Below are 26,754 nucleotides of genomic sequence, written 5' to 3' on the forward strand. Positions count from 1 at the left end.
ATATGTGATACACACACACCATATTGGATGTATCTATCTATATATATGATACACACAAACACCATATTGCATGTATATGTGTATATATATATATGTGATACACACACACACCACCCTAACCCTAACCCTAACCCTAACCCTAACCCTAACCCTATATATGTGATATATACACACACACCATATTGGATGTGTATATATGTGATCAGTTCAGTTCAGTTCAGTTCAGTCGCTCAGTCGTGTCCGACTCTTTGCCACCCCATGAATCTCAGCACACCAGGCCTCCCTGTCCATCACCAACTCCCAGAGTTCACTCAGACTCATGTCCATCGAGTCAGTGATGCCATCCAGCCATCTCATCCTCTGTCGTCCCCTTCTCCTCCTGCCCCCATTCCCTCCCAGCATCAGAGTCTTTTCCAATGAGTCAACTCTTCGCATGGGGTGGCCAGAGTACTGGAGTTTCAGCTTCAGCATCATTCCTTCCAAAGAACCCCAGGGCTGATCTCTTTCACAATGGCCTGGTTGGATCTCCTTGCAGTCCAAGGGACTCTCAGAGTCTTCTCCAACACCATAGTTCAAAAGCATCAATTCTTTGGCGTTCAGTCTTCTTCACAGTCCAACTCTCATCCGTACAGGACCACAGGAAAAACCATAGCCTTGACTAGACGGACCTTTGTTGGTAAAGTAATGGTTTTCAATATGCTATCTAGGCTAGTAAAGTAATCCTCAAAATTCTCCAAGCCAGGCTTCAGCAATATGTGAACCGTGAACTTCCAGATGTTCAAGGTGGTTTTAGAAAAGGCAGAGGAACCAGAGATCAAATTGCCAACATCCGGCGGATCATTGAAAAAGCAAGAGGGTTCCAGAAAAACATCTATTTCTGCTTCATTGACTATGCCAAAGCCTTTGACTGTGTGGATCACAATCAACTGTGGAAAATTCTGAAACAGATGGGAATACCAGACCACCTGACCTGCCTCTTGAGAAAACTATATGCAGGTCAGGAAGCAACAGTTAGAACTGGACGTGGAACAACAGACTAGTTCCAAATAGGAAAAGGAGTACATCAAGGCTGTATATTGTCACCCTGCTTATTTAACTTATATGCAGAGCACATCATGAGAAACGCTGGACTGGAAGAAACACAAGCTGGAATCAAGACTGCCGAGAGAAATATCAATATATGTGATATATATACACACACCCCATATTGTCTGTGTATATGTATATATGATATATATACACACACACCAACCATGTTGCATGTATATATGTGATATATATACACACATACCATAGTGTTTGTATATGTATATATATGTGATACACACACACCACATTGTATGTAAATATGTATATATATGTGACACACACCATATTGCACGCATGTATCTATATATATGTGACATAGACACACACATTACATGTATATGTGTGACACACACCATATGTGTCTATGTATGTATGGGATGTGTACACATACACCATATTGCATGTGTATATGTAATATGTATACACACCCCACATACCATGTACACATGTATATACAGACTTGACGCACACCATATTGAAGGCATATATGTGCTATATTACCCACACACCACGTTGCATGTATGTGTGTATATTTATAATATATATATATATGGCACACATACCGTATTGTCCGTATATATGTATATATATGTGATGTAGACACACAGACCGTATTGTATGTAAATATGCATATCCATGTGAGACACACCATATTGTGTATATATATAGTATATGATATACACACACACCACGTTGCTTGTATATATGTATATATGTGATATATATACACACACACCATATTGCATGTATACATGTGATATGTATACACACACCATGCTGCATGTATATATGTATATATATGTGACACACACACACCCCACGTTGCATGTATACGTGTATATATGTGATATACACACACACCATGTTTTATATGTATATGAACGTATATGTGACACGCACACACACACACCGTATTGCATGTCCTGGGAGAGGGGCTGACACACGGGAGCATCACGGGTGCACACACACGTTCGCCAGAGCGTTTATGTCATATAGTATATGCACACGTGTGACATAGACTCACACATTGCACACACATATATGTGACACACAGACCACATTGCATGCATATGTCTATATGATGTGTATATACACATGTCGTATTACCTGCATATCTCTATACATGCGATACATATACACACACCATGTCGCATGGATAGATGTATATATATGTGATCAATATACAGACACCATATGTATGTGTATATGTATAGATATGTGATGTATATACACACATTATTGGATGTATGTATGTGTATATATATTTATGTGACACACGCACCATATTGCATGTATATATGTGGTCTATATCCCCACATAGTATGTTGCACATGTACATGTATATGTCTGTGACACACACACCATGTTGTCTGTATATATATATGTGTGTGTGATATACACGCGTACTCCATATTATATGTATATATGTACATATACGTGCCAAGCACACACACCACATTGTATGTATATGTGTATATCTGTAATATAGACACACACACCATGTCACATGTATATATGTATATGTGTGTGACAGACACACACCATATTGCATGCATGCATGTATATATATGTACACACACCATATTGCATGTATATATGTGGTCTATATCCCCACATAGTATGTTGCATATATACATGTATATGTCTGTGACACACACACCATGTTGTCTGTATATATGTATATATATGTGATATAGACACACACACCATATTGTATGTAAATATGTATATATGCGTGTGTGACACACACACCACATTGCGGGTATGCTGCTGCTGCTGCTGCTGCTAAGTCGCTTCAGTCGTGTCCGACTCTGTGCGACCCCATAGACGGCAGCCCACCAGGCTCCCCCGTCCCTGGGATTCTCCAGGCAAGCACACTGGAGTGGGTTGCCATTTCCTTCTCCACTGCATGAAAGTGAAAAGTGAAAGTGAAGTTGCTCAGTCGTGTTCAGCTCCTAGCGACCCCATGGACTGCAGCCTACCAGGCTCCTCCATCCATGGGATTTTCCAGGCAAGAGTACTGGAGTGGGTAGCCGTTGCCTTCTCCATATTGCCCGTATACATGTATATATATGTGGCACACACCATATTCTATGTATATATGTGATCTATATACCCACACACCATATTGCATGCATATATGTATATATGTGTGTGTAACAGATACACACACCGTATTGCGTGTATACATGTATATATATGTCACACACACCGTATTCTGTGTATATATGTGATCTATATACCCACACACCATATTGCATGCATATGTGTGTGTGTAACAGATACACACACCGTGTTGCGTGTATACATGTATATATATGTGACACACACCATATTGCATGTATATATGTATATATGTGTGAGGTATACACACACACTATATTGCATGTATGTGAAAAAAGTGAAAGTCGCTCAGGCCTGTCTCTTTGATAGTTCATGGAATTCTCTAGGCCAGAATACTGGAATGGGTAGCCTTTCCCTTCTCCAGGGGATCTTCCCAACCCAGGGATCGAACCCAGGTCTCCCACACTGCAGGCGGAGTCTTTGCCTGCAGAATATTCTTTACCTGAGCCAGCAGGGAAGCCCATTGCATGTGTGTGTGTGTGTGTGTGTGTGTGTGTGTGTGTGTGTGTGTGAGACCTATACACACACACCACACTGCATGGACACATTCTTAATCACTGCACTGGTGTCTGACTCTTTGTGACCCCCTGGACCGTAGCCCACCAGGCTCCTCTGTCCATGGGGTTCTCCAGGCAAGAGTACTGGAGAGAGTTGCCATCCCCTCCTCCAGGGGGTCTTCGTGACCCAAGGATCGAACTCAGGTCTCCTAAGTTGACACATGGGTTCTCTACCACGGGTGCCACCTGGGAAGCCCATTGTATGTATATATGTGCGTGTATATGTGTGTGTGTGTCTATACATTAACACACAAATATAAATCTGCTATATACATGCATGTGTTTCTATATATATATAAACACACGTGTATTCAATTGCGGGCTTCCCTGGCGGCTTAGATGCCAAAGAATCTGCCTGCAGTGCCGGAGGGCCCAGTTCGATCCCTGGGTCGGGAAGATCCCCTGGAGGAGGAGGGCATGGCAACCCAGTTCAGTGTTCTTGCCTGGAGAATCCTGTGGACAGAGGAGCCTGGTGGGCTACAGTCCATAGTGTCACAAAGCATCAGACAGGACTGAATTACTCAGCATTCGCCCTGCAGCCTGACTGGGAGTGCCAGCCTGCTGGAGACGGTGAGTTCTGAGCTGACTCCTCCTCTGCCGGAATCTGAAACTTGCACCCCTGAACTTCTGTTTTTCCCTGCTGACCTTCCTCCCCGCTCAAAACAGAGAAGTCCCCGGAGCACCTTGCTCGTGACTGGCTGGCCCCTCAGACTCACACAGAGCAAGGGGCCCAGGGCCCAGGGGAGAAGCAGTTCCTGGGGCTGCCTGCCCCCCGCCTTCTGGACACAGTGGGTCCCAACTGTCACTTTCTTTGTAATTGCTCATGTAAATGCAACCCAAAGGCAGCTCACAGTTCATTTCTGTTGGTTTTTTCAAAGTCTGGGGGATGGTTTTGTTACCTCTTTGCTCAGCCGATTCAGCCGCGTCCGACTGTGCACCCCCATGGACTGTACCCCGCCAGCCTTCTTTGCCGACAGGGTTTTTGCAGGCAAGCCTAGTGGAGTGGGTTGCCATGCCCTCCTCCGGCGGATCTTCCCCACCCAGGGATCAAACCCTGGTCTCCCGCCTTGCAGGTGGATTCTTCAGTGTGTCAGCCACCTGACGAAGCTGCTATTTTCCCCGTGGCTGAAGCTATCACTTCTGTTTTCACCGTGTCTGTGTGTGTGCCTGATATCGGGGCTCCAGAAATCAGGGCGTGGGGCTCAGCTGGGCAACCGGGTGCCACCCCCGTTATAGCTCAGGCCTGGAAGACGCCCCCGGCTCACATGCGCCTTGCAGCTGGACACCTGCTGGTGCGGCCCCGGGACGGCGTCCATCCCCGGGGTGTCTGTTGGCAGGAATCATGGTCCCTGGGTCGCCGGGGAAGCCAGCATGTGGCCCTTCAACGCTTATGGCATTGCAGCTCCCCTCTCAGGCCCTGGCGCCCCAGGCATCTGTCTTTTCCTCCGCAGGAGATGTAACATCTGCGGTGGGGGTGTGCGGAACGAGGTTCCTCAAACCCATTTAAAAATGGCCCGGGTTTCGCTTTGAGTAGGAAACTTTCCGCACCACTAGCTCACGGCCAGGTGTGAGCTTACAGTTATTGGGGGGGTGCAACCCCACACCTCACAGCCCCCCACCTCCATCCATCTTTGGGGTTCAGGAGCAAAAGGGACCCGAACGTCTCAGGATCGCACGTGGAGGCCACGTAGGGGGGTGGTGGAGGAGAGAGAGGTCTCTGATCCGCAGGGGAAAGGGGAACTCGGGGAGGCTGGGGCTGGGGGTGACTAGGAGGCTACTGCATGTCCACAGTCGGGGGTGGGGGGAATTTGAGAAGATGGGGGTGTACAGAGCTGGAGACAGAAAGCCCAGTCTCCCCCGTCGGGTGGCACTGGGGGGCACGGAGCCTGCTGGGGGCTCCCCTGCGGGCTCAGATGGTCAAGAATCTCCCTGCAATGCAGGAGACCTGGGTTCGACCCCTGGGTGGGGAAGATCCCCTGGAGGAGGGCATGGTAACTTGCTCCAGTATTCTTGCCGGGAGCATCCCACGGAGAGTGGAGCCTGGCAGGACTACAGTCCACGGGGTCGCAGAGAGTCGGACTACGACTCAGCGGCTAGCACACTTTTTCATTTCTGCCCGGCGATGACTCCCCCTCTTCCTTCCCCCGGATCTGTCGTAACCTCCCGGTGGGAGCTTCAAAAGAGACTTCATTTGCATAACACAGTGGCTGGCCCCCCGCAGAGAAGCCACGTGGGTGTCCGGGAGGCCTCCGTCTGCACCCCGAACCTGCCGCCTCCCCCCGCCCCACTAGCCCCCCGGGGCCCCCCCCCAAGCTTTCACCTGTGCCCGTCTCGTGGACTGGGCAGGCAGCCCCCTCCCCTGCAACACGGCGACACATGGCTGATTCATAAAGAAATCACTTCTAACAGATGCGGCCGGCTCCCAAAGCCACGGGCGGGGCAGAGGCCCAGGGGGTGGGGGATGGAAGTGGCTTGAAATGAGCCAGAAACAGTTGCCGTCGACCACAAGACGGTCCCCGGGGCGCTGCGCGGGCAGAGGGGACTCTTTGCCAGAGGCACCGGGCAGCCTGCAGGCTTGGGGGCCGCAGGGTGCTGAGTGGGGCAGAGGTTCTGCAGGAAGCTGCACGCAGGCGTCACACACAAGCTCGCACAGAGCTGGAGCCCCGGCGCCCTTGGCTCCTGGGAACCCCCCATCCGCATCGACCTCTCTTCTTAACGGCTCTACAGAGCCACCAGGAAAACATCATCAAGGTCACCTCTGCAAAGTGGATATAGGGGTGTGGGCGTTAGCCCCTCAGTCGTGTCTGACTCTCTGTGACGCCCTGGACTGTAGCCCACCAGGCTCCTCCGTCCATGGGATTCTCCAGGCAAGAATACCGGAGTGGGCAGCCATGCCCTCCTCCAGGGGACCTTCCCGACCCGGGGATCAAACCTGCCTCTCCTGCATTGCAGGCGGATTCTTGACCATCTGACCCACCAGAGACACGGCAGTGGTTTTTCATATACTAGCAAAGAGACGCAACCAGCCCCATCACGCAATCCCAGAACATCCTCATCGTCTTGAAAAGAAGCCCTGCACGCCACGGCAATCACCCCTGCATCCCTTCCCTGGCACACTCGGATACACGTTTAAAAAACCGAGCTCAGATTCACCTATTGTGACATGCTGAAAGTGGAGGGTTCTGTGGCGCAGGGCAGGGCTCACAAGCCTTCACGACCACCATCTCTGTCTGGCTCCAGACATGTCCATCCCCCTCAAAAGGAGATGCTCTACCCTGAAGACCTCCCACGTCTTCCCAGCCCCTGGTGTGCCTTCTGCGTCTGTGGATTTGCCTGTTCAGGACGTTTCCTATAAAGGGAATCACACACCGTGCTCCTTCTGTGTCTGCTCCCCTCACTGAGCAGTGTGTGTTCAGGGTCCAGCCACGCTGTAGGCTGTGTCAGAGCTTCACTCCTTTTCCACAGCTGCGGCATATTCCACTGTGTGAATAGACCACATGCTGCTTATCCATCCATCATCCATCAACCCACCCACCCACTTATCCATCCATCCATCATCCATCCACCCACCCACTCACTTATCTACCCATCCATCCACCCATCATCCATCCAACCACCCATCCACTCCTTATCCATCCACCCATCATCCATCCAACCGTCCATCCACTCCTTATCCATCCATCCATCATCCAACCACCCATCCACTCACTTATCCATCCACCCGTCATCCATCCAACCACCCACCCACTCACTTATCCATCCATCCATCCACCCATCATCCATCTAACCATCCATCCACTCCTTATCCATCCACCCATCATCCATCCATCCACCCACTCACTTATCTATCCATCCACCCATCATCCATCCAACCATCCATCTCCTCCTCATCCATTCATCCATCATCCATCCACCCACCCATCCATCCATCATCTACCCATCCATCCATCCATCCACCCACTTATCATCCATCCACCCATCCATCCATCCACCCATCTATCCACTCACTTATCCATTCATACACCCATCTATCCATCCATCATCCACCCACCCATCTATCCATCCACTCACTTACCCATCCATCCATCCATCCACCCACTCATCTATCCATCCACCCATCCACCCATCCATCTATCCATCCATCTATCCACTCACTTATCCATTCATTCACCCATCCATCCATCCACCCCTCCCTCCATCCATACATCATCCATCCATCCATCCACTCACTTATCATCCATCCACCCATCCATCTATCCACCCATCATCCACCCATCCATCCATCTGTCCATCATCCACCCATCCATCCATCCATCCATCCACCCATCTATCCATCCACTCACTTATCCATCCATCCATCATCCATCCACCCACCCATCCATCCATCCATCCATCCATCATCCATCCATCCACCCACCCATCCATTTATCCATCCATCATCCACCCACCCATCTATCCATCCACTCACTTATCCATCCATCCATCATCCATCCATCCATCCACTCACTTATCCATCCATCCATCATCCATCCACCCACCCATCCATCATCCACCCACCCACCCATCTATCCATCCATCATCCATCCACCCATCCATCTATCCATCCATCCACCCACCCACCCATCCATCTATCCACCCATCATCCACCCACCCATCCATCTATCCATACATCATCCACCCACCCACCCATCTATCCATCCATCATCCATCCACCCATCCATCTATCCATCCATCCACCCACCCACCCATCCATCTATCCACCCATCATCCACCCCCCCATCCATCTATCCATACATCATCCATCCATCCATCCATCCACTCACTTATCCATTCATCCACCCATCCATCTATCCTTCTATCCACTCACTTATCCATCTATCCAGCCAGCCAGCCACTCATCCATCCATGCATACCTAGCTACTAACACTTAAACCAAGCCCGGGACTCCACTCCCCACCATCTGAAGGTCAGAGACGCTCAGGACAGTGGTCCTTCTGTCTCTTCTGAGATGGGCCTTACTCAGGTGGGGTGAGTGAAAAGCAGCCCCGAGTCAAAGGGATGGCTGCTCTTTAAGGACCTCTCCTGTGTCTTTTCAACAACAACAGCCCAAACTTCCCAAAAGCTGGGGGTTCTCCTGGGGCTGAGCTCACAACAGGGACTGGAGGGTCTGGACCAAAGGAAAACCATGACTCAGCCCTGTGCAGCGTGGGCTGGCCTGTTCTCTGGGTTTCTTGAGGGTCTTATGCCACCCAAGTCGTGGTGCTTTGTGGGGGCAGCTCTGGAAACCTCGGCCCCAAAGCATTCAAGGGGCACGGCTTCAGAGAGCTGGTGACGTCACAGAGTCCAAATGGGTGCTGCCGCGTGGTCCACAGAGTATTCACTCCTGGAATGCTGTTTAGTCGCTCAGTCGTGTCCGACCCTTTGTGACCCCGTGGACTGTAACCCTCCAGGCTCCTCTGTCCATGGGATTCTCCAGGCAAGAACAGTGGAGTGGTTTGCCATGCCCTCCTCCAGGGGATCTTCCTAACCCAGCCAGGGTTTGAATCCTGGGTGGAGAATCTTGGGATGACTTAACCACACGGAGCTCACAGCCACCTGGTGCAGGAAGGGTTGGGAAGAGGCAGGCTGTGGGGTCTTGCCCACCCAGACCCTCAATTTCCTCACCTGTCATAGCACAGATAGAGACTCACCCTCTGAGAGTGGTCGTGGTGCCGAGGGGCTCAGCGACGGCAAAGCGCTCTGTCAGCTGGCATGTGTCCATAAATACTAGCTAGACCAGTAACTGGGGGGTGTCCTGGACTGTCCTAACAGACAACCACTAACTGGGGGCTAGTGACAATAGGCATCTATCCTTCCCCAGGCCTGGAGGGTCTGGTCTGAGGTCAGGGGGTCCCAGGGCTGGGCTCCCTGCGGAGGCTCCAGGGGACGGTCCTCCCCACCTCTTCCAGCTTCCGGGGGCTCCGGGCGTCCGTCCCTGGGCTGGTGGCCACCTCCCTCCCGTCTCCACCTCCATCTCCACGTGGTTTCTCCTCTGTGTCCGTGTCTCTCCTCTTCACTGTCTTGTAAGGGCCCAGTCCCTGGGTTTAGGGCCAGCCGCATCCAGGAGGAACCTCATCTCAGACCCTTCACCGTGTCACCTCTGCAGAGACCCTGTTTCCTAATAATGCCTGGCCTGAGGTTCTGAGTGGGCATGAATCTTAGCAGGGCAGCCTTCAACCCACTACACCACTCCACTGAGCTATAGCCCTATAAATAACTCAGCAAACAACAGGTGGATTTCTTCTGAAATTCGATCATGATAGTTAATGCACTCATCTTTCCAGAATCTTTTTTGGGGCATTGTTTTTTTAAATTAATTAATTTATTTTAATTGGAGGCTAATTGTTTTATACTATCCAGAATCTTTATGTAGGAGCCCATCATCTATTGGCAGGATTTTAAAAAATATCTTAGAGTCACTGACTGATGAACTTTGTGGAAGGTTACTTGCCATTGAAATAGGGCCATCCTCATCCAGGAGGGGGCCTCCCTGGTGGCTCAGCTGCATTGCGGGAGACCTGGGTTCAGTTCCTGGGTGGGGAAGATCTCCTGGAGAAGAGAATGGCAACCCATTCCAGTTATTCTTGGGTTTCCCTGGTGGCTCAGATGGTAAAGAATTTGCCTGCAGTGGGAGAGACCTGGGTTCTATCCCTGGGTCGGGAAGATCCCCTGGAGGAGGGCATGGCAACCCACTCCGGTATTCTGGCCTGGAGAATCCTATGGACAGAGGAGCCTGCTGGGCTACAGTCCATGGGGTCACAGAGAGTCGGACACGCCTGCGTGCCTGAGCACAGCACAGCTCAGCATCCAGGAGGGCCTCATCTCGAGCCCTTCCCTTCATGACATCTGCAGAGACCACATTATTCTCCCCACTCAGGGGTTCCAGGGGGTCAGGATGTGAGCACCTCTTGGCTGGTCCCCACTTTAGGCATCAAGAAGACCTCTACGGGCTGTTCAGACATCAGTGCATCCGGGAGGGGAGGGTGCTCGCTGAGTCCAGCCACGTCCCCGCCGGCATCAGGGCGGAGCCACGAGCGTGGACAGAAGTCTTTCCAAGTGGCAAATCCTGAAGAAGCGGGAGCTACACAGGCCGCTTTGGAATCTGACCGTCACGCCCAGACATTCGGGCTGCTCCCTGCTGGGGAAGGGGTGTGTCGTCAGCCTTGTGTGGGAGATCCTGCCCTCTTGCCCTTGACCCGCGGCTCCGGGCGATGCTTGTGAACCTGCCCAGCAGAGGAAGCTGTGATGGGTTTTCTGGTTGACCATGGGGGTGACACAGAGAAGACGCCGGAAACTCTGTGGCTGTCACGGGTGAATTGTGTCTCCCGGCCGCAAGTTCAGGCGGAAGGTCTAACTCCCTGTATGTAAAAGGGTCGCCTTCGTTCCAAGGCGGGGAGAGGGGGGTGTCTTTGCAGATGTAATTGTTTTAGGGTCACGTGAGGTCCATCTGGACTTCTGAGCTGGCTCAGGGGGTAAAGAACCTACCTGCAAATGCAAGAGATGCGAATTCGATCCCTGGATTGGTAAGATCCCCTGGAGGAGGGCATGGCAACCCACTCCACTATTCTTGCCTGGAGAATCCCATGGCAGGGGGGCACTGGGGCAGAAGGAGGGAGACCGCCAGGCAGAAATGGACGCAGAGGTGGACAAGATGCTTCAGTAAGCCAAGGAACGCCAAGGAGGGGCCAGGAAACACCAGAAGCTCAGACCAAGTGACAAGTGAAAGTGTTGGTCGCTTCACTCGTGTCCGACCCTTTGCGACCCCATGGACCGTAGCCCCGCCAGGCTCCTCTGTCCGTAGGATTCTCCAGTCCAGAACACTGGAGTGGGCTGCTCTTCCCTTCTCCAGGGGGATCTTCCAGACCCGGGGATCGACCCTGTGTCTCCTGCGTTGGCAGGTGGGTTCGTTACCATCTGAGCCACTAGGGAAGTGCAGAGGCTGGGATGGAGGCGTGGAAAAGACTCCCAGCCACAGCCTTCCGAAGGAACCCGCGCTCCCGCACACACCTTGACTTCAGCTCTGCAGACACTGAATCTGTGTCGTTCAAGCTCTGCTCCCAGTTGGGTGGGCGGGGAGGCGGTTTCCTTCCAGCAGCCCCAGGAAACAGACGCGCAAGCGAAAAGAGGCAGCGTTTTAGCTAATAGAGTAGAGAAAGTGAGAGCAATCGTCCTGCGAAATGAAAGAGGGGGAGGAATCCTTTAAGGACCCACTCCAGTACCCTTGCCTGGAAAATCCCATGGGAGGAGGAGCCTGGTGGGCTGCCATCTATGTGAAGCGACTATGTGAAGTGAAGTGAAGCGACTTCACTTTCCCTTTTCACTTTCATGCATTGGAGAAGGAAATGGCAACCCACTCCAGTGTTCTTGCCTGGAGAATCTCAGGGACGGGGGAGCCTGGTGGGCTGCCGTCTATGGGGTCACACAGAGTCAGACACGACTGAAGCGACTTAGCAGCAGCAGTAGCAAGGCGTGAAAGGATGAGATTGCAGGAAAGACAGAGATGAGAGGATGTGGGCAACAGCCTCGCGGGTCGTTTGGCAGACGCTGACCCAAGTTAAAGATGGGAAAACGGCCCTCAGCATGATGTGAACACACACTGAGGGACTTCCCTGGTGGTTCAGGGGTTAAGAAGCCACCTGGCGAACCCGCCTACACTGTTGGCTGTACATGGGTGCAGCCGCTGTGCAGAAGAGAATGGAGGTTCCTTAGAACACTAAACAGAGGCCTACTGTGTGATCCGGCCATCTCACCCCTGGGCAGGCATCCAGAGAAAAACATGCTCTGAAATGATCCATGCACCCCAGCATTCACTGTAGCGCCGTTTGCAACAGCCAGGACATGGAAGCAACCGGGATGTGCGCCAACAGAGGAAGGGAGAGAGACGATGTGGTGTGTTTACACAATGGAGTATGACTCAGCCAGAAAAAGGAATGAAATAAAGCCATTTGCACCAAGAGGGGTGGACCCAGAGATTCTCCTACTGAGTGAAGTAAGTCAGACAGAGAAGGGGAAACATCTTTGACATCACTAATACGTGGAATCTGAAAAGACATGATACCCATGAGTTTACTTACAAAATAGAAAGACACTCATAGAGTTGGAAAATGAACTTATGCCTACCAGGGGGGAAAGATGGGGGAAAGGGATAGTCAAGGAGTTTGGGATGGACATGGACACACGGCTGTATTTAACATGGAGAACCAGCAAGGACCTGCTGTCCAGCACAGGGAACTCTGCTCAATACTCTGTAATAGCCTTATGGTCACCAGGGGGAAGGATGCGGGAAGGGATAGTTGGGGAGTTTGGGATGGACATGGACACACTGCTGTATTTAACATGGAGAACCAGCAAGGAGCTGCTGGACAGCACAGGGAACTCTGCTCAATCCTCTGTAATAACCTCATGGTTCAAATGGCAACCCACTACAGTATTCTTGCCTGGAGAATCCCATGGACAGAGGAGCTTGGTGGGCTACAGTCCATGGGGTCGCAAAGAGTCGGACACGACCGAGCGACTTCACTTCACTCCCAGGGGGAAGGATGGGGGAAGGGACAGTCAGGGAGTCTGGGATGGACATGGACACACTGCTGCATTTAACATGGAGAACCAGCAAGGACCTGCTGGACAGCACAAGAGACTCTGCTCAGTGTCACGTGGCAGCCTGGATGAGAAGGGAGTTTTGGGGAGAATGTGTACATTAATATGTAAGCCTGAGTCCTTTTGCTGTCCACCTAAACCATCACAATATTGTTAATTGTCTATACACCAATAATAAAGACCTTGCAGTTTGAAAAAAAAAATAAAGGAATCCGCCTTACAACGCAGGAGACGTGGGTTCAACTGCTGGTTGAGAAACGAAGGTCACATGTGCCTCCAGGCAGCTCAGCCACGAGCCGTAGCTAGTGAGCCCAAGTGTCACAGCTAAGGCCCGACACAGCCGAACAAATAAATAGTAAAAAGAAAGAGTGTTGGACCTTATTTTCCCTCCAGGGCTGTGGCCCACCCCATGGCTGAGCACTGGGAGACGTCTGCTCTGTAGCATCCTTGCAGGCACGTCTCGGTGTGCGTGAAACACACACGCACACTGTGAAATGAGAATATCTCCTCCCATAACAGGAAACTAGAAAGGTCACGGCCATCAGCAATTTCTACCCTCTGCATGAGCTGTGGTTTTCCCAGGAGTCGTGTATGGAGGTGAGAGTTGGACCATAAAGAAAGCTGAGCTCAGGAGAATGGATGCTTTTGACCTGTGGTGTTGGAGAAGACTCTTGAGAGTCCCTTGGACTGCCAGGAGATCCAACCAGTCCATCCTAAAGGGAATCAGTCCTGAATGTTCATTGGAAGGACTGACGCTGAAGCTGAAACTCCAATACTTTGGCCACCTCATGCGAAGAGTTGACTCATTGGAAAAGAGTCTGATGCTGGGAGGGATTGGGGGCAGGAGGAGAAGGGGACGACAGAGGATGAGATGGCTGGATGGCATCACTGACTCAATGGACGTGAGTTTGAGCAAGCTCCCAGACTTGGTGATGGACAGGGAGGCTTGGTGTGCTGCAGCCCACGGGGTCAAAAAGAGTTAGACACGACTGAGCAACTGAGCAACAAGGTAACCAAACAACAGGATTTGCCCAGACAGCTGAGGGGCATGTGAAAGGAGTGAATTCAGTGAGCCCAGAGGCTTGCATCCTCCCATACGCAGAATGCTCAGTTGCTTCACTGGATATCTCATCTTTGCTGTTCAGACCACCTGCTCCCTTTGTTGCAAACTTGTATACAGCCTGACTCCCCCTCCCGCCTCCTTGGAGCAGTTTTCTCCGAGCTCCCGAGATGCTGTCCACCCCCCAGGCTCAGATCCTCAACATGTCCACCAAATAAAATAACTGCCTTATTAATTTCTGCTTGTGACTATATATTTTAGTCAACGACACTCACCCACACAGGCAGACATTTCACCTTGCATGCTTTACACGTCGCCTCTCATGACCTTCTCGCTTTGAGCATTTACGAACGTCTCCATCACATGTATACAGTTTCTCTCTGCCCTTTTCCACACTGGAATACGCAGTGGGCGTGTGTCATCTTGCTCCCCAGGTTGTGGGCACTCGGACGCGTTGCCTGAACTCTGTATTCTGTAGACACGCACCTATGCAAGTGTTTCTCTACATGGCCGTGATAACGTCTTCCAAAGCCCAGATTGTGGTTCAAATGGTGCAGAATCTGCCTGCAATGCAGGACACCCGGGTCTGATGCCTGGGTTGGGAAGATCCCCTGGAGGAGGGCATGGCAACCCACTCCAGTCTTCTTGCCTGGAGAATCTCACCGACAGAGGAGCCTGGCGGGGCTACAGTCCACGGGGTGTCAAAGACTCACGTACTACGGAGCGGCTAACACACACACAGGCTTGCCGATACAAAGGCTGCACTCATTTTAAATTGAATGCATTACATTAGTTAGAAAGGAGAATAGATGTAAAACCAGCCCTCGAGACTGCCACCTTAGAAAACTAGAATGGGAGGATCCGTTTAAATCCCAAGGGATTAGAAGCAAAGACGCAGAAAGCGGTGAAACCGAAAACAGAAAATCAAGAGAGGAAAGAAAAAGAAATCAAAAGCTGGGTCTTGGACGTGATCGAGAAAATCAATAAACTTCTACTCTGGCAAAGAAAAAACAAAAAGAGACAGGGAGAGGAAATACATGGACACCACCTGGGCAAGGGGTGGTAAGATGAGTCGGGAGCTGGAACGGACACAGATACACCCCTGCTATTCTGCATAAAGTAGATAACAAATGAGAAGCTACCGTCTAACACCAGGAATGCTACTCACTGCCTTGTGGTGAGCTAAACGCAAAGAAAAACCCACAAAGGCGGGGACGTAGGAATGCCTGCCGCTGATTCGAGTGGCTGTACAGTGGAAACTAACGCAACGTTGTGAAGAAGCTGTCCTCTAATAAAAACAATAAGCGAGGCGGAAGGCGCACGTCACAAAAATCCAAAACCAGAGACAGACTGTCACTGCAGACCCCTTGCTTAGTTGCTCAGTCGTGTCCGCCTCTTTGCGACCCCGCGGACTGTAGCCCACCAGGCTCCTCTGTCAGTGGGATTCTCCAGGCAAGTAAAGGGGAGTGGGGAGGGACGTTCAGGAGGGGAGGAAGGTATGTATTCCTGTGGCTGATTCATCTTGCTATATAGCAGAAAGCAAGACAATATTGTAAAACAATTATCCTTCAATTAAAACTAAATTAATTAGAATTAAAAAAAAAGAATACTGGAGTGGGTTGCCCTTTCCAAAGACATTGAAAGAACAACCAAGCAATACTACGAACAGTTCTATGCCCACCGATTTTATTACCTAGATGGACATGAGCTGCAGAGACACACCCAAGGCTAAACAGGCCGTTAGAATCACTCCGCGTCTATTAAAGAGTAGGATCAATAATGAATAACTCGTCCCTCCGCCCCCCCAAAAAAGCACCATGTCCAGATAGACTTACTGGTGATTTCTACCAGACACCTGGAGGACGGAATGATAGCAATTCTCTACATGTTTTTCTCCCCCAGAAAAGAGAAACCGAGCCACCAGCAGCCCATACCCTTCCCACACGCGGCGCCAATCTGAAGTTGCAGAAAAGACAACAGGGCTGGGGTGGGGGGAGGGGGCACTCAATTGTCACACTGTCAACAACCCCAGACCGCCAGCAGCCTGCGTCATTTTTTCCATCTGAGGGGTGAGAGGTGCCACACCACCCAGGGTTCAAGTCACACCTCACATGGGGGCTGCAGAGGTCAACCGTCTCTGCTGCTATTGTCTGGGGTTGACTGTCTTTCTCGAGTTCTCAGCTGGCGCCTCCTCCGTGGAATGGCTTTGCCACACCGAGCCAGACCCGCCCCTGGGCCACTCAACTCTGTCTTATCAGCATGATGCTAGCGGCCGTTTCTGCACAATTTAGTGGGTCATATTCGTGCGGATATATTTCTGGGCTCGCTATTGTGCTTCCGTTGATCCGTGCGTCTCTCTTTCATCTAAATCACACTGCTTTTTTTTTTCTTTCTTAATTATTTTGTATTGCAGCCTAGTTGCTTCATATTGCGGTACTGGACTTTCCTGGAGGCTCAGCTGGTAAAGAATCTGCCTGCAATGCCGAAAACCTGGGTTCCATCCCTGGATCAGGAAAATCCCCTGGAGAAGGGCTAGGCTACTCACTCCAGTATTCTTGGGCTTCCCTGGTGGCTCAGCTGATAAAGAATCCGCCTGCAATGCAGGAGACTGAGATTCAGCCTCTGGGTCCGGAAGATCCCCTGGAGAAGGGAACGGCAACCCACTCCAGTCTTCTTGCCTGGAGAATCCCGTGGACAGAGGGGCCCGGCGGGCTACAGTCCACGGGGTCGCAGAGTCAGACACGACTGAGTGGCTAAGCACAGCACGTCGTTGCTTTAGAATGTTAGGTTAGTTTCAGCAAAGTGAATCAGCCGTACGTATATATATATCCCCTCTGTTTTTGCATTTCCTTCCCATTTAGGTCAACACAGAGTGTGATTCTTTTTGTTACTTACTTGGGTATCTAACAGTATAAAAAAAACCATCAAAACTCTTCGCAAACTACAGCAAGTTAAATATAAGGCTTTTTCATTCACAAAATACCATGTGCACTTTAGTTTTTAGGCTACTGATTCTTCTTTTTTTTTTTTTTTCAAACTGTAAACTTTTTATTTTAGATTGGGGTATATAATATAACTCCTGGGTGGCGTCCCCTGTGCTATCCAACAGGGTCTCATTAGTTTTCTATTTTATACACAATTTCAATAGTGTATATCTGTCAATCCCAAGCTCCCATTTTTTTTGTTAAAAAATTTTTTTTATTAAAATTTTTTTTCTGAAAGATAGTTGATTTACAATGTTGAGCTCATTTCTGTTGTAAAGTGAATCAGTTTTACATATATATATATGTAAGATTTTTAAGATTTTAAGATTTTTAAAAAGATTTTAAAGAGTCTTTTCCCATATAGGTTATTCAGATTCTTTTTAAGATTCTTTTCCCATACAGGTTATTAAGATTCTTTTTAAGATTCTTTTCCCATGTAGGTTATTAAGATTGTTTTAAAGATTCTTTTCCCATATAGGCTATTAAGATTCTTTTTAAGATTCTTTTCCCATGTAGGTTATTAAGATTCTTTTTAAGATTCTTTTCCTATATAGGTTATTAAGATTCTTTTTAAGATTCTTTTCCCATGTAGGTTATTAAGATTCTTTTTAAGATTCTTTCCCATGTAGGTTATTAAGATTCTTTTCCCATATAGGTTATTAAGATTCTTTTTAAGATTCTTTTCCCATATAGGTTATTAAGATTCTTTTTAAGATTTTTCCCATATAGGTTATTAAGATTCTTTTAAAGATTCTTTTCCCATATAGGTTATTAAGATTCTTTTTAAGATTCTTTCCCATATAGGTTAGTAAGATTCTTTTCCCATATAGGTTAGTAAGATTCTTTTTAAGATTCTTTTCCCATACAGGTTATTAAGATTCTTTTTAAGATTCTTTTCCCATATAGGTTAGTAAGATTCTTTTTAAGATTCTTTTCCCATATAGGTTAGTAAGATTCTTTTTAAGATTCTTTCCCATACAGGTTATTAAGATTCTTTTTAAGATTCTTGTCCCATACACGTCATCACAGAACATTGAGTAGAGCTCCCTGTGAGTACGGGCGCTCTTTGTTGACTGTCTGCCTCTATACAGCTGCGTATTTGTCCGTCCCAATCTCCCAAGTGATGCCTCCCCATTCTCGCAGGTTTTAGTATTTTTCCTGTTCTGAATGGTTCGTATTAAAGAAAGAATTTCAGTCGCTAGAAAGGAAAGGCGACATGTGCTGCAGTGCATCTTTATAATCAGTACATGTATTTGTCTTGATTACAAAGAGGATCATAAGCTCAGAAATTTGCAACAGTTTTTTAGCCATCTTTATAAGAGTATATAGTTGATGTACAGTGTCGTACTGGCCCTCAGGTGCACAGCAAAGTGAATCAGCTACACGTGGACACGTATCTCCTCTCTTCCTCAGATTCTTTTTTTCCACTTAGGCCGTTACAGAGTATTGGGTAGAGTTCTCTGTGTTATACAGTAGGTTGACGATAGGTATCTCCTTTACATACAGCCGTTCGTATTTGCAAACCACACTGTCCTGTTCGGGTCTCAGAGTGGCCGCCCGGGAACTCTGCTCTGCTCTCTGTGTATTCTGCTGATGAACCTGAATCGTGCCCCCTTTTCTGGCCTGTGATGAGCAACTTTTACTGTTGGTGGTGGCGTCTGATAGATGCATTCGCATTTTGCAGCTTTAAAGATGTGTTTCACGGGGAGCATTTTTTGAAAGTGGTTTGCTTTATGGAATTTGCTCCATTATTCTCTCTGTTTTATGTCTTGGCTTTTTGGGCCGAAAGGCATGTGGGAATTTAGCTCCCCGACCGGGGATTGAACCTGCTCCCCCTGCCCTGGAAGGCAAAGTCTGAACCACTCAACCACCAGGGAAGTCTCGATATTTGGTATCTTTCAGTTCAGTTCAGTTCAGTTCAGTCCAGTCGCTCAGTCATGTCTGACTCTTTGCAGCCCCATGGACTGCAGCACACCAGGCCTCCCAGGCCATCACCAACTCCCGGAGCTTGCTCAAACTCAAGTCCATCGAGTCGGTAATGCCATCCAACCATCTCATCATCTTTTTCTCTTTATCTTTAGGTTACAAGATCTTGCCACTAGGTCATGTAAATTTCATACCTAGCGCAGGAGAACCTTCTCTCACCAGTAACTAAAATTTTTCCTCCTCTGTTTTTTTTTGTAAGAAAAAAAATTCTTTCTACTTTAAAATTTTTTCTTATTTGGAAAAGAAATGAAACAACTGCTCCATGAGGAAGGTGGGATGTCAGTTCCCCAACCAGGGATGGAACCCGCTTGCCCTGCCGTGACAGTGAGCAGTCTCACGCACTGGGCCTCCGGGGGAGTCTGCCGTTTTGCTACTTCTGTGTTGCCAGGCTGTGTTGTAACTGTGGCATTACCCACAGGGACGGTCACCACGCCTGCCCTTGGCAGAGGCTCCGTGTCTGCTGAGCAAACGCATGATGGGATCCGAGAGAACAGGCCTCAAGGAAAATGTCAAACTCTCGGGAAGCAGGGGTGTCTGAGATGTCCCCGAGTTCGCTCACCCCTCTGAGCTCTGCTGTCTTCCCAGCTGGGGCCATTAGCCTTGCCTGAAGGTGTCTATCTGGGGACACTGGAGATATCCCTGTAATTCTAACACCTTTTATGAGACATGGATACTGACCAAGTGATTCTAGACGGTACATGCTGGTGCTAAGTCCCTTCAGTGGTGTCCGACTCTTTGCGACGCCGTGGACTGCAGCCTGTCGGGCTCCTCTGTCCCTAGGATTCTCCAGGCAAGAACACTGGAGTGGGTTGCCATTTCCTTCTCCAATGCATGACAGTGAAAAGTGAAAGGGAAGTCGCTCAGTCGTGTCTGACTCTTAGCGACCCCATGGACTGTAACCCACCAGGCTCCTCCATCCATGCGGTTTTCCAGGCAAGAGTACTGGAGTGGGAGGGAAGCCCTTAGCAAGAGGCAAAAAGCCCAGAATAACCAACACACAACTTAAGGAGAAGGAGAAAATGGGCTCATTGACACCACCTGACTTCCAGACTTACTACAGTAATAAGCTGTAGTAATTACCGTAGTGTACTAATAAGGTACAGTCATCAGCATGGCGGGTGGAAGGGAAGCGAGGTAGGGAAATTCAGAGGGAGGCGAATAAGAGGCACAAACTGTCATCTATAAAACAAGCTACAAGGATGTTATGTATAAAATAGATTAACTAATGAGAAAGCATGAAGAGGGGATGGCACCCCACCCCAGCGCTCCTGCCTGGAGAATCCCATGGACAGAGGAGCCTGGAGGGCTACAATCCACGGGGTCGCAGAGAGTCAGACACGACCGAGCAGCTAGCGCTTTCAAAGCTGATTCACAGCAGAAAAACGAACACCATATTGTAAAGCCACTACGCTCCAGTGAGAAATTGGTCCCAAATATTCACTGAAAGGACTGAGGCTGAAGCTGAAACACCAATCCTGTGGCCACCTGAAGTGAAGAACTGACTCATTGGGAAAGACCCTGATGCTGGGAAAGACCGAAGGCGGGAGGAGAAGGGGACGGCAGAGGATGAGATGGTTGGATGGCATCACCGACTCAATGGGCATGAGTTTGAGCAAGCTCTGGGAGCTGGTGATGGACAGGCAGGCCTGGCGTGCTGCAGTCCATGGGGTCGCAAAGAGTCGGACACGACTGAGCAACTAAACTGAAGAAATCATTTTACAAGTGTTGGGGAAGATCCAAAAAAAAAAAAGCTACAAACACGTATTGTACAATACAGTTAATACAGCGGATATTTTATGATGCCGTCAAGGGAGTATTGTCTTTAAAAACTGTGAATCACTGGATTGTACACCTGAAACTTAAACACTATTTCACGCCAATCATAGTGAAGTGAGAGAAAAAAAAAAGAATCATGACCTTTTAGGAATATTTTAGGTAAAGTTGTTTTTTTAAGGACAGTGTGGCCTTGGTGATAGAATAGAGATGGATCAAAGCCTCAGAACAGAGCGTACAAGGTAGACACTCTTCATGTGGTTAACTGATCTTTGACAAAAAAGCATTATAATGGAGCAAAAAAAAAAAAAGAAAAAAGAAAAGAAAAAGGCAAAAACGAGCAAAGATCTTTGACAAAAAGGAGCAAAGGCGGTCCCTTCAAAAAAACGATATTGGAGCAACTCACATCCACATGCAGAAAAGAAAGAGAATCTAGGCACAGACCTTTCTCCCTTCACAGTAATGAACTCAAAACGGACCACAGTCCAGATGTAAAACGCGAAACAGTAAGACTTCTACACACTAATGCAGAAGAAAAACCCAGATAACCCCGTGTGTGGTGATACCTTTTTTCTTGGCTTGGCCAAAACCGTCACTGGGGTTTCTCTATAACATCCTAGACACAACCCCAGAAGCACAATCCATGAAGGAAATCACAGATAAGCTGGACTTTGTCAACATTAAAAATATCTGCTCTCCCAACAAATCTGTCCATAAAATAAGACAAGCCGTAGACTGCAGAAAAATATTCGCAAAAGACGTGTGGGGCGGGGGTGGGTGGGTGGAAAGACCAGAATCCACAATATGTAAAGAGCTGTTTAAAAAATCAATAGGAAAATAACCATCCCAACTGAAAAAGGGGTGGCCAAACATCCAAGAGCTTCACTGAAGAAGTTGTCCAGACGGCAAAGAGGCCCAGGAAAAGAAGGAACAGGTCGTAAGCCTGTCAGGTAATTGTAAAGTAACAGCCCACTGAGGACGAGCTGCCACCTGAGCGGTATCAGAATGACTGGGATCTGAAAACACCGACGTCCACCGCCCGCCGGCGAGGAAACGGGAGCTCTATTCCACGCCGGGCTTTGTTAAGAGGGCCCTTGCGCATTCCATGACCCTCCGGTCACTGTGAGGCCAGAACCACACTCTAAGTGGGGCCTGATGACCTCAAGAGTCCACGTTCTCCAGGGTGCCTCCCCTGTCTTTGTCACCCCGGGACGTTACCTCTGCTGTGTCGTCCCTGAGGGGACTCTGTTCTGCAGACGGAGCGCTGGAGATGGGGTGGCGGGTGGCGACTGGACCGGGCGCCCGTCCCTCTGTGTTCTGAGTGGAACGCTCGGATCGCAGGAGGGCTGAGCAGAGAGGCACGGGCAGGGCTCTTATCTCTGTCCCTCGTTCACGAGCCCCACAATTGCACAATCGGCACGCAGAGAATCACAGATCATTTGCATGCCCACACGTGTGTGATTTTCATCTGTCTTCTCCGCCACCCAGCCTAGTGTTCTCAGCCTCCCGTGTGTTTCTCTCTGCTCTCCAGACTTCCCCAAACGAGCCAGAGTCCACTTTCTACCCAAAGGGGGAAGAAAAAACAAAAAAGCCACCGCTATTCTTTTGCATGACAGTGCTTTGTTCTTTAATTTTTTTTTTCCATTGTCAAACGTGTCTGAATCACACCTGCCAATTTAGCCTCTGTCTCTAAGGCAGGAAGCCACTCAAAGTGGATGCATTAATTAAGCATTAATTAACAGTGAAGCACCACTGTGTAAAGAAAAGAAAAAAGAAAAAAGAAAAGAGCTGGCCTGGCGTAGGGGGTTGGGCGGCGGACCTGCCGGGAAATAGGAGTTTGCAGGTTGCATGTGTTGTGAGAGTCACAAGGGCTTGCTTCGTGGGTGAACCAGAACGCCAGCTGTGTGAAGAAGTGGGAGAGATTTGCTTAGCAGATCAGTAGACAGAGAAAGTCACAGAGACGAAGAGATAAAGGCAGAGATATAGAGAGAGTTCTGCACACCCTTGATTCCCCAGCGTATGCGTGCTACGTCGCTTGCCTAGCGACTCTTTGCAACCCTACGGGCACCTCTGTCTACGGGATTTCCCCCGGCAGGAATACTGGAGTGGGTTGCCATGCCCTCCTCCAGGGGATCTTCCCAACCCAGCGATCGAACCTGTGTCTTCTGGCTTGCAGGCAGATTCTTTACCACCTGAGCCACCAGGGAAGACCCGGCACCATGGAAAAGCTCGCTGGCTTGCCACTGAACACAGACCCAGCTGCGTGTCTTGGCGATTTCTCAGGAGGTGCTTCGCGTTCCCCCAGAAAAGGATATTTTAAGCGAAGGCGCCGTAGTGAGCCCTCTTGGGTACTAGTCTGTATTAGACATGAAACTTCACAGACACGTCTCCTATCTGGACCCCCAGCCCCAACCCCCGCAAGCTCAGCTGGAGAAGGTCAGAGACTAGAGTCTCCCAGGCTGGACAGACCACACACCAAAACCTACAAGGATAACTCGCTGAATCTGGGACCCTCGGAGAAAGGGTCTCCAAAGAGCCCGTCCCCGGGAGAGGGTCCCAGATGACCCGGGGGGAGGGGAGCCCAGAAGGACATTTCAGGGCTTGCCAACTTAATTCTGGTTTTCATTTGGAACGTAGGAAAGACATGGCGCTTTGCTGAGAGTTAGCTGATGGAGTGACAATCAGCCTGTGTCTGGTTTACGAACGAAATGAATATAGGTGTTTTGAGATACACGGTCAGACACTGACCACTCGCCCCCCAGTCCAGAGTTGGGTCTGGAAATGAGTGAATGAAAACCAGGCAGAGCTTGGAAGCTGTTTAATGAGGAAGAGGAGAGATGTCAGTGGACTTTCAAAGGAACTCTCATTCACCACCAACCTCAGAGGGATCTGCAGGGCCAGAGGGCTGCAATACGAGGTCAGAAAACGGCTAATTCTCCTGGGAAACAAGGGTACCATAAACCTAGACAGTCTATTAAAAAGCAGAGACATCTCTTTGCCGACAAAGGTCCGTCTCCTCAAAGCCATGGTTTTCCATGTACGGATGTGAGAGTTGGACTGTAAAGAAGGCTGAGTACCAAAAAATTGAGGTTTTTGAACTGTGGTGCTGGAGAAGACTCCTGAGAGTCCCTTGGACTGCAAGGAGATCCAACCAGTCCTTCCTAAAGGAGATCAGTCCTGAATATTCACTGGAAGGATTGATGCTGAAGCTGAAACTCCAATGCTTTGGATGCCTGATTTGAAGAACCGACTCACTGGAAAAGACCCTGATGCTGGGAAAGACTGAAGGCAGGAGGAGAAGGGGACGACAGAGGATGAGATGGTGGGATGGCATCACCGCCTCGATGGACGTGAGTTTGAGCAAACTCAGGGGTTGGTGATGGACAGGGAGGCCTGGCGTGCTGCAGCCCACGGGGTCGCTAAGAGTCAGACATGATTGAGCGAGTAAGTGATGGTTCCACAGTGGGTGGGAGGAGGGGCTGCCCACACGCCTGGGCTTCTCTGCGGGGCCAGAAAGTGAGCAGAGATGAACCAATAAAGAGGTGTGGAAGGCTGAGCTCTGGTCTATGGTAGAAAGTGCCAACTGGGGATTGTGGCTTCCCGGTGCCCACAGAGAGAATGGAAACTTGCCAATATGGGTCAGTCTCCTGAGGCTGCCGGAACCCAACACCCCAAACTGGGGGGTTAAAACCACACACATCCATCCTCCCCGAGTCCTGGGGACCAGACTTCTGAGCTCAAGGGGACCCAGGGCTGAGCTCCGTCCAGAGGCTCCAGGGGAGGGTCCTTCCCGCGTCTTCCAGCTCCGTCCAGAACAGGCAAACACACAGACGTTAAGAAAAAAAAAAAAAAACAAAGAAAGAAAGCAGACTTTTGGTTCGCAGGGTCTGCAAGGAGTAGGGACCTTACTCATGGGGGTGGGTGTCTCCTTTTGGGGGCGCTGAGAATGTTCTAGAACCAGAGACGACGGATTGAACAGCGCTGTGTATATCCTAAATGCCCCTGTATTGGCTTGGGACTTCCCTGGTGGCGCAGATGGTTACAAATCCGCCTGCCAACGCAGGAGACCGGGGCGCAATCCCTGGGCCGGGAAGATCCCCTGGAGGAGGAAATGGCAACCCACTCCAGTATCCTTGCCGGGAGAATCCCATGGACCGAGGAGCCTGGCGGGGCTGCAGGCCACGGGGTCGCAAGAATCGGACACGGCCGAGCGACTAACACGGACGCGCGTATTGTTTACTTCGAGGGGTTAACTGCGCATGGTTCAAATGCTGGCTTGGTTCTGAAAACAAGCCTGGTGAACACCAGGGGAAAGCCTAGGGCTGGGTCTGGGGTGCTTTGCTGTATCTCATTGGCCTGCTGCCCCGCAGACTCCCTGGCTCCCTGTTCGCGCCTCGTTTGGAGACCGTCCCTCCCTTGATTCCATCATCCGCAACCCTTCGGTCAGTGCTGGTCAGAGCTGACTGCTTGCCTGCGTGTCTGGGTCTGCGGTCCCCGAGGGTCCTTGAATGCCCTCCAGGACTTGAAGAGAGGAAGAGATGGCCTGGGCATCCTCACTGTTTGCGCGAAGCATGTTCCCAGACGCCTCAGTGGACTGGGAGAGCTGGCCAGGGGCTACGGTTCTCATTCCCTTCTTTGCGAAGGTCACATATGACTCCTTCCTGGCCCTGCGTCCCGGGGGGAAAGAGTGTGGAAGGGTCGGGCCACAGTTCCGGAGCCCTCGGGCCACGTCGTCCGGTGTTTGGAGGGCATCGCCCCGTGGGCGTGCCTGCTAAGTCGCTTCAGTCGTGTCCGACTCCTTGCCTCCCTGTGGCCTGCAGCCGGCCACACACCTCTGTCCACGGGGCTCTCTGGGGACCCTGAGGTGCAGAGGGGTGAAGGGCCTGGTGTGGGACATGGTCAGCTCTGCGCTGAGTTCAGAGCCGGACACGGTGGGGTGCTCCTGGTAATGACGGAAGGCAGGGAGGGAGCAGGTGAGAGGTCGAGGGGAGCTGGATGCTCTCTGTGATGTCACAGGAAGAGGGCGGGACCAACAGAGGGAGGGATGCTGGGGATGGGGACCGGCCGGGGCTGGGACTCTGGACAAGCTACCCAGCCATCACCTCATGTCTCCCACTGCATGGGACCTGTGTCCAGGCCCCTTGTGTCCCCTGCACTGACGTGGCGTCCAGTCCCCTTGTGTCCCCCATAATTACCTGGCGTCCAGGCCCCTCATATCCCCTGCACTGACCTGTGTCCAGGCCCCTCGTATCCCCTGCACTGACCTGTGTCCAGGCCCCTCGTATCCCCTGCACTGACCTGTGTCCAGGCCCCTCGTATCCCCTGCACTGACCTGTGTCCAGGCCCCTCGTGTCCCCTGCACTGACCTGTGTCCAGGCCCCTCGTGTCCCCTGCACTGACCTGTGTCCAGGCCCCTCGTGTCCCCTTCACTGACCTGTGTCCAGTCCCCTTGTGTCCCCCATAATTACCTGGCGTCCAGGCCCCTCATATCCCCTGCACTGACCTGTGTCCAGGCCCCTCATATCCCCTGCACTGACCTGTGTCC

The 26,754-nt window shown here is 50.2% G+C and overlaps 1 protein-coding gene across 2 annotated transcripts in view; it reads right to left on the reverse strand.

The window, feature by feature from the left end:
* LOC138431366 (P2Y purinoceptor 8) overlaps positions 1-26,754 on the reverse strand; it is a 57,519-nt gene that overhangs the window by 5,014 nt on the left and 25,751 nt on the right. The window contains exon 1 of one of the 2 annotated variants that reach the window (XM_069573477.2): positions 22,428-22,769. The exons of the other annotated variant lie outside the window; for it this stretch is intronic. The gene's annotated coding sequence lies outside the window, so the exon portion shown is untranslated. Of the gene's footprint in view, positions 1-22,427; positions 22,770-26,754 lie in introns of those variants that run through there. 2 annotated transcript variants of the gene reach the window in all.

Source organism: Ovis canadensis, chromosome X (genome assembly GCF_042477335.2).
Source record: "Ovis canadensis isolate MfBH-ARS-UI-01 breed Bighorn chromosome X, ARS-UI_OviCan_v2, whole genome shotgun sequence".
Lineage (NCBI taxonomy): Eukaryota > Metazoa > Chordata > Mammalia > Artiodactyla > Bovidae > Ovis > Ovis canadensis.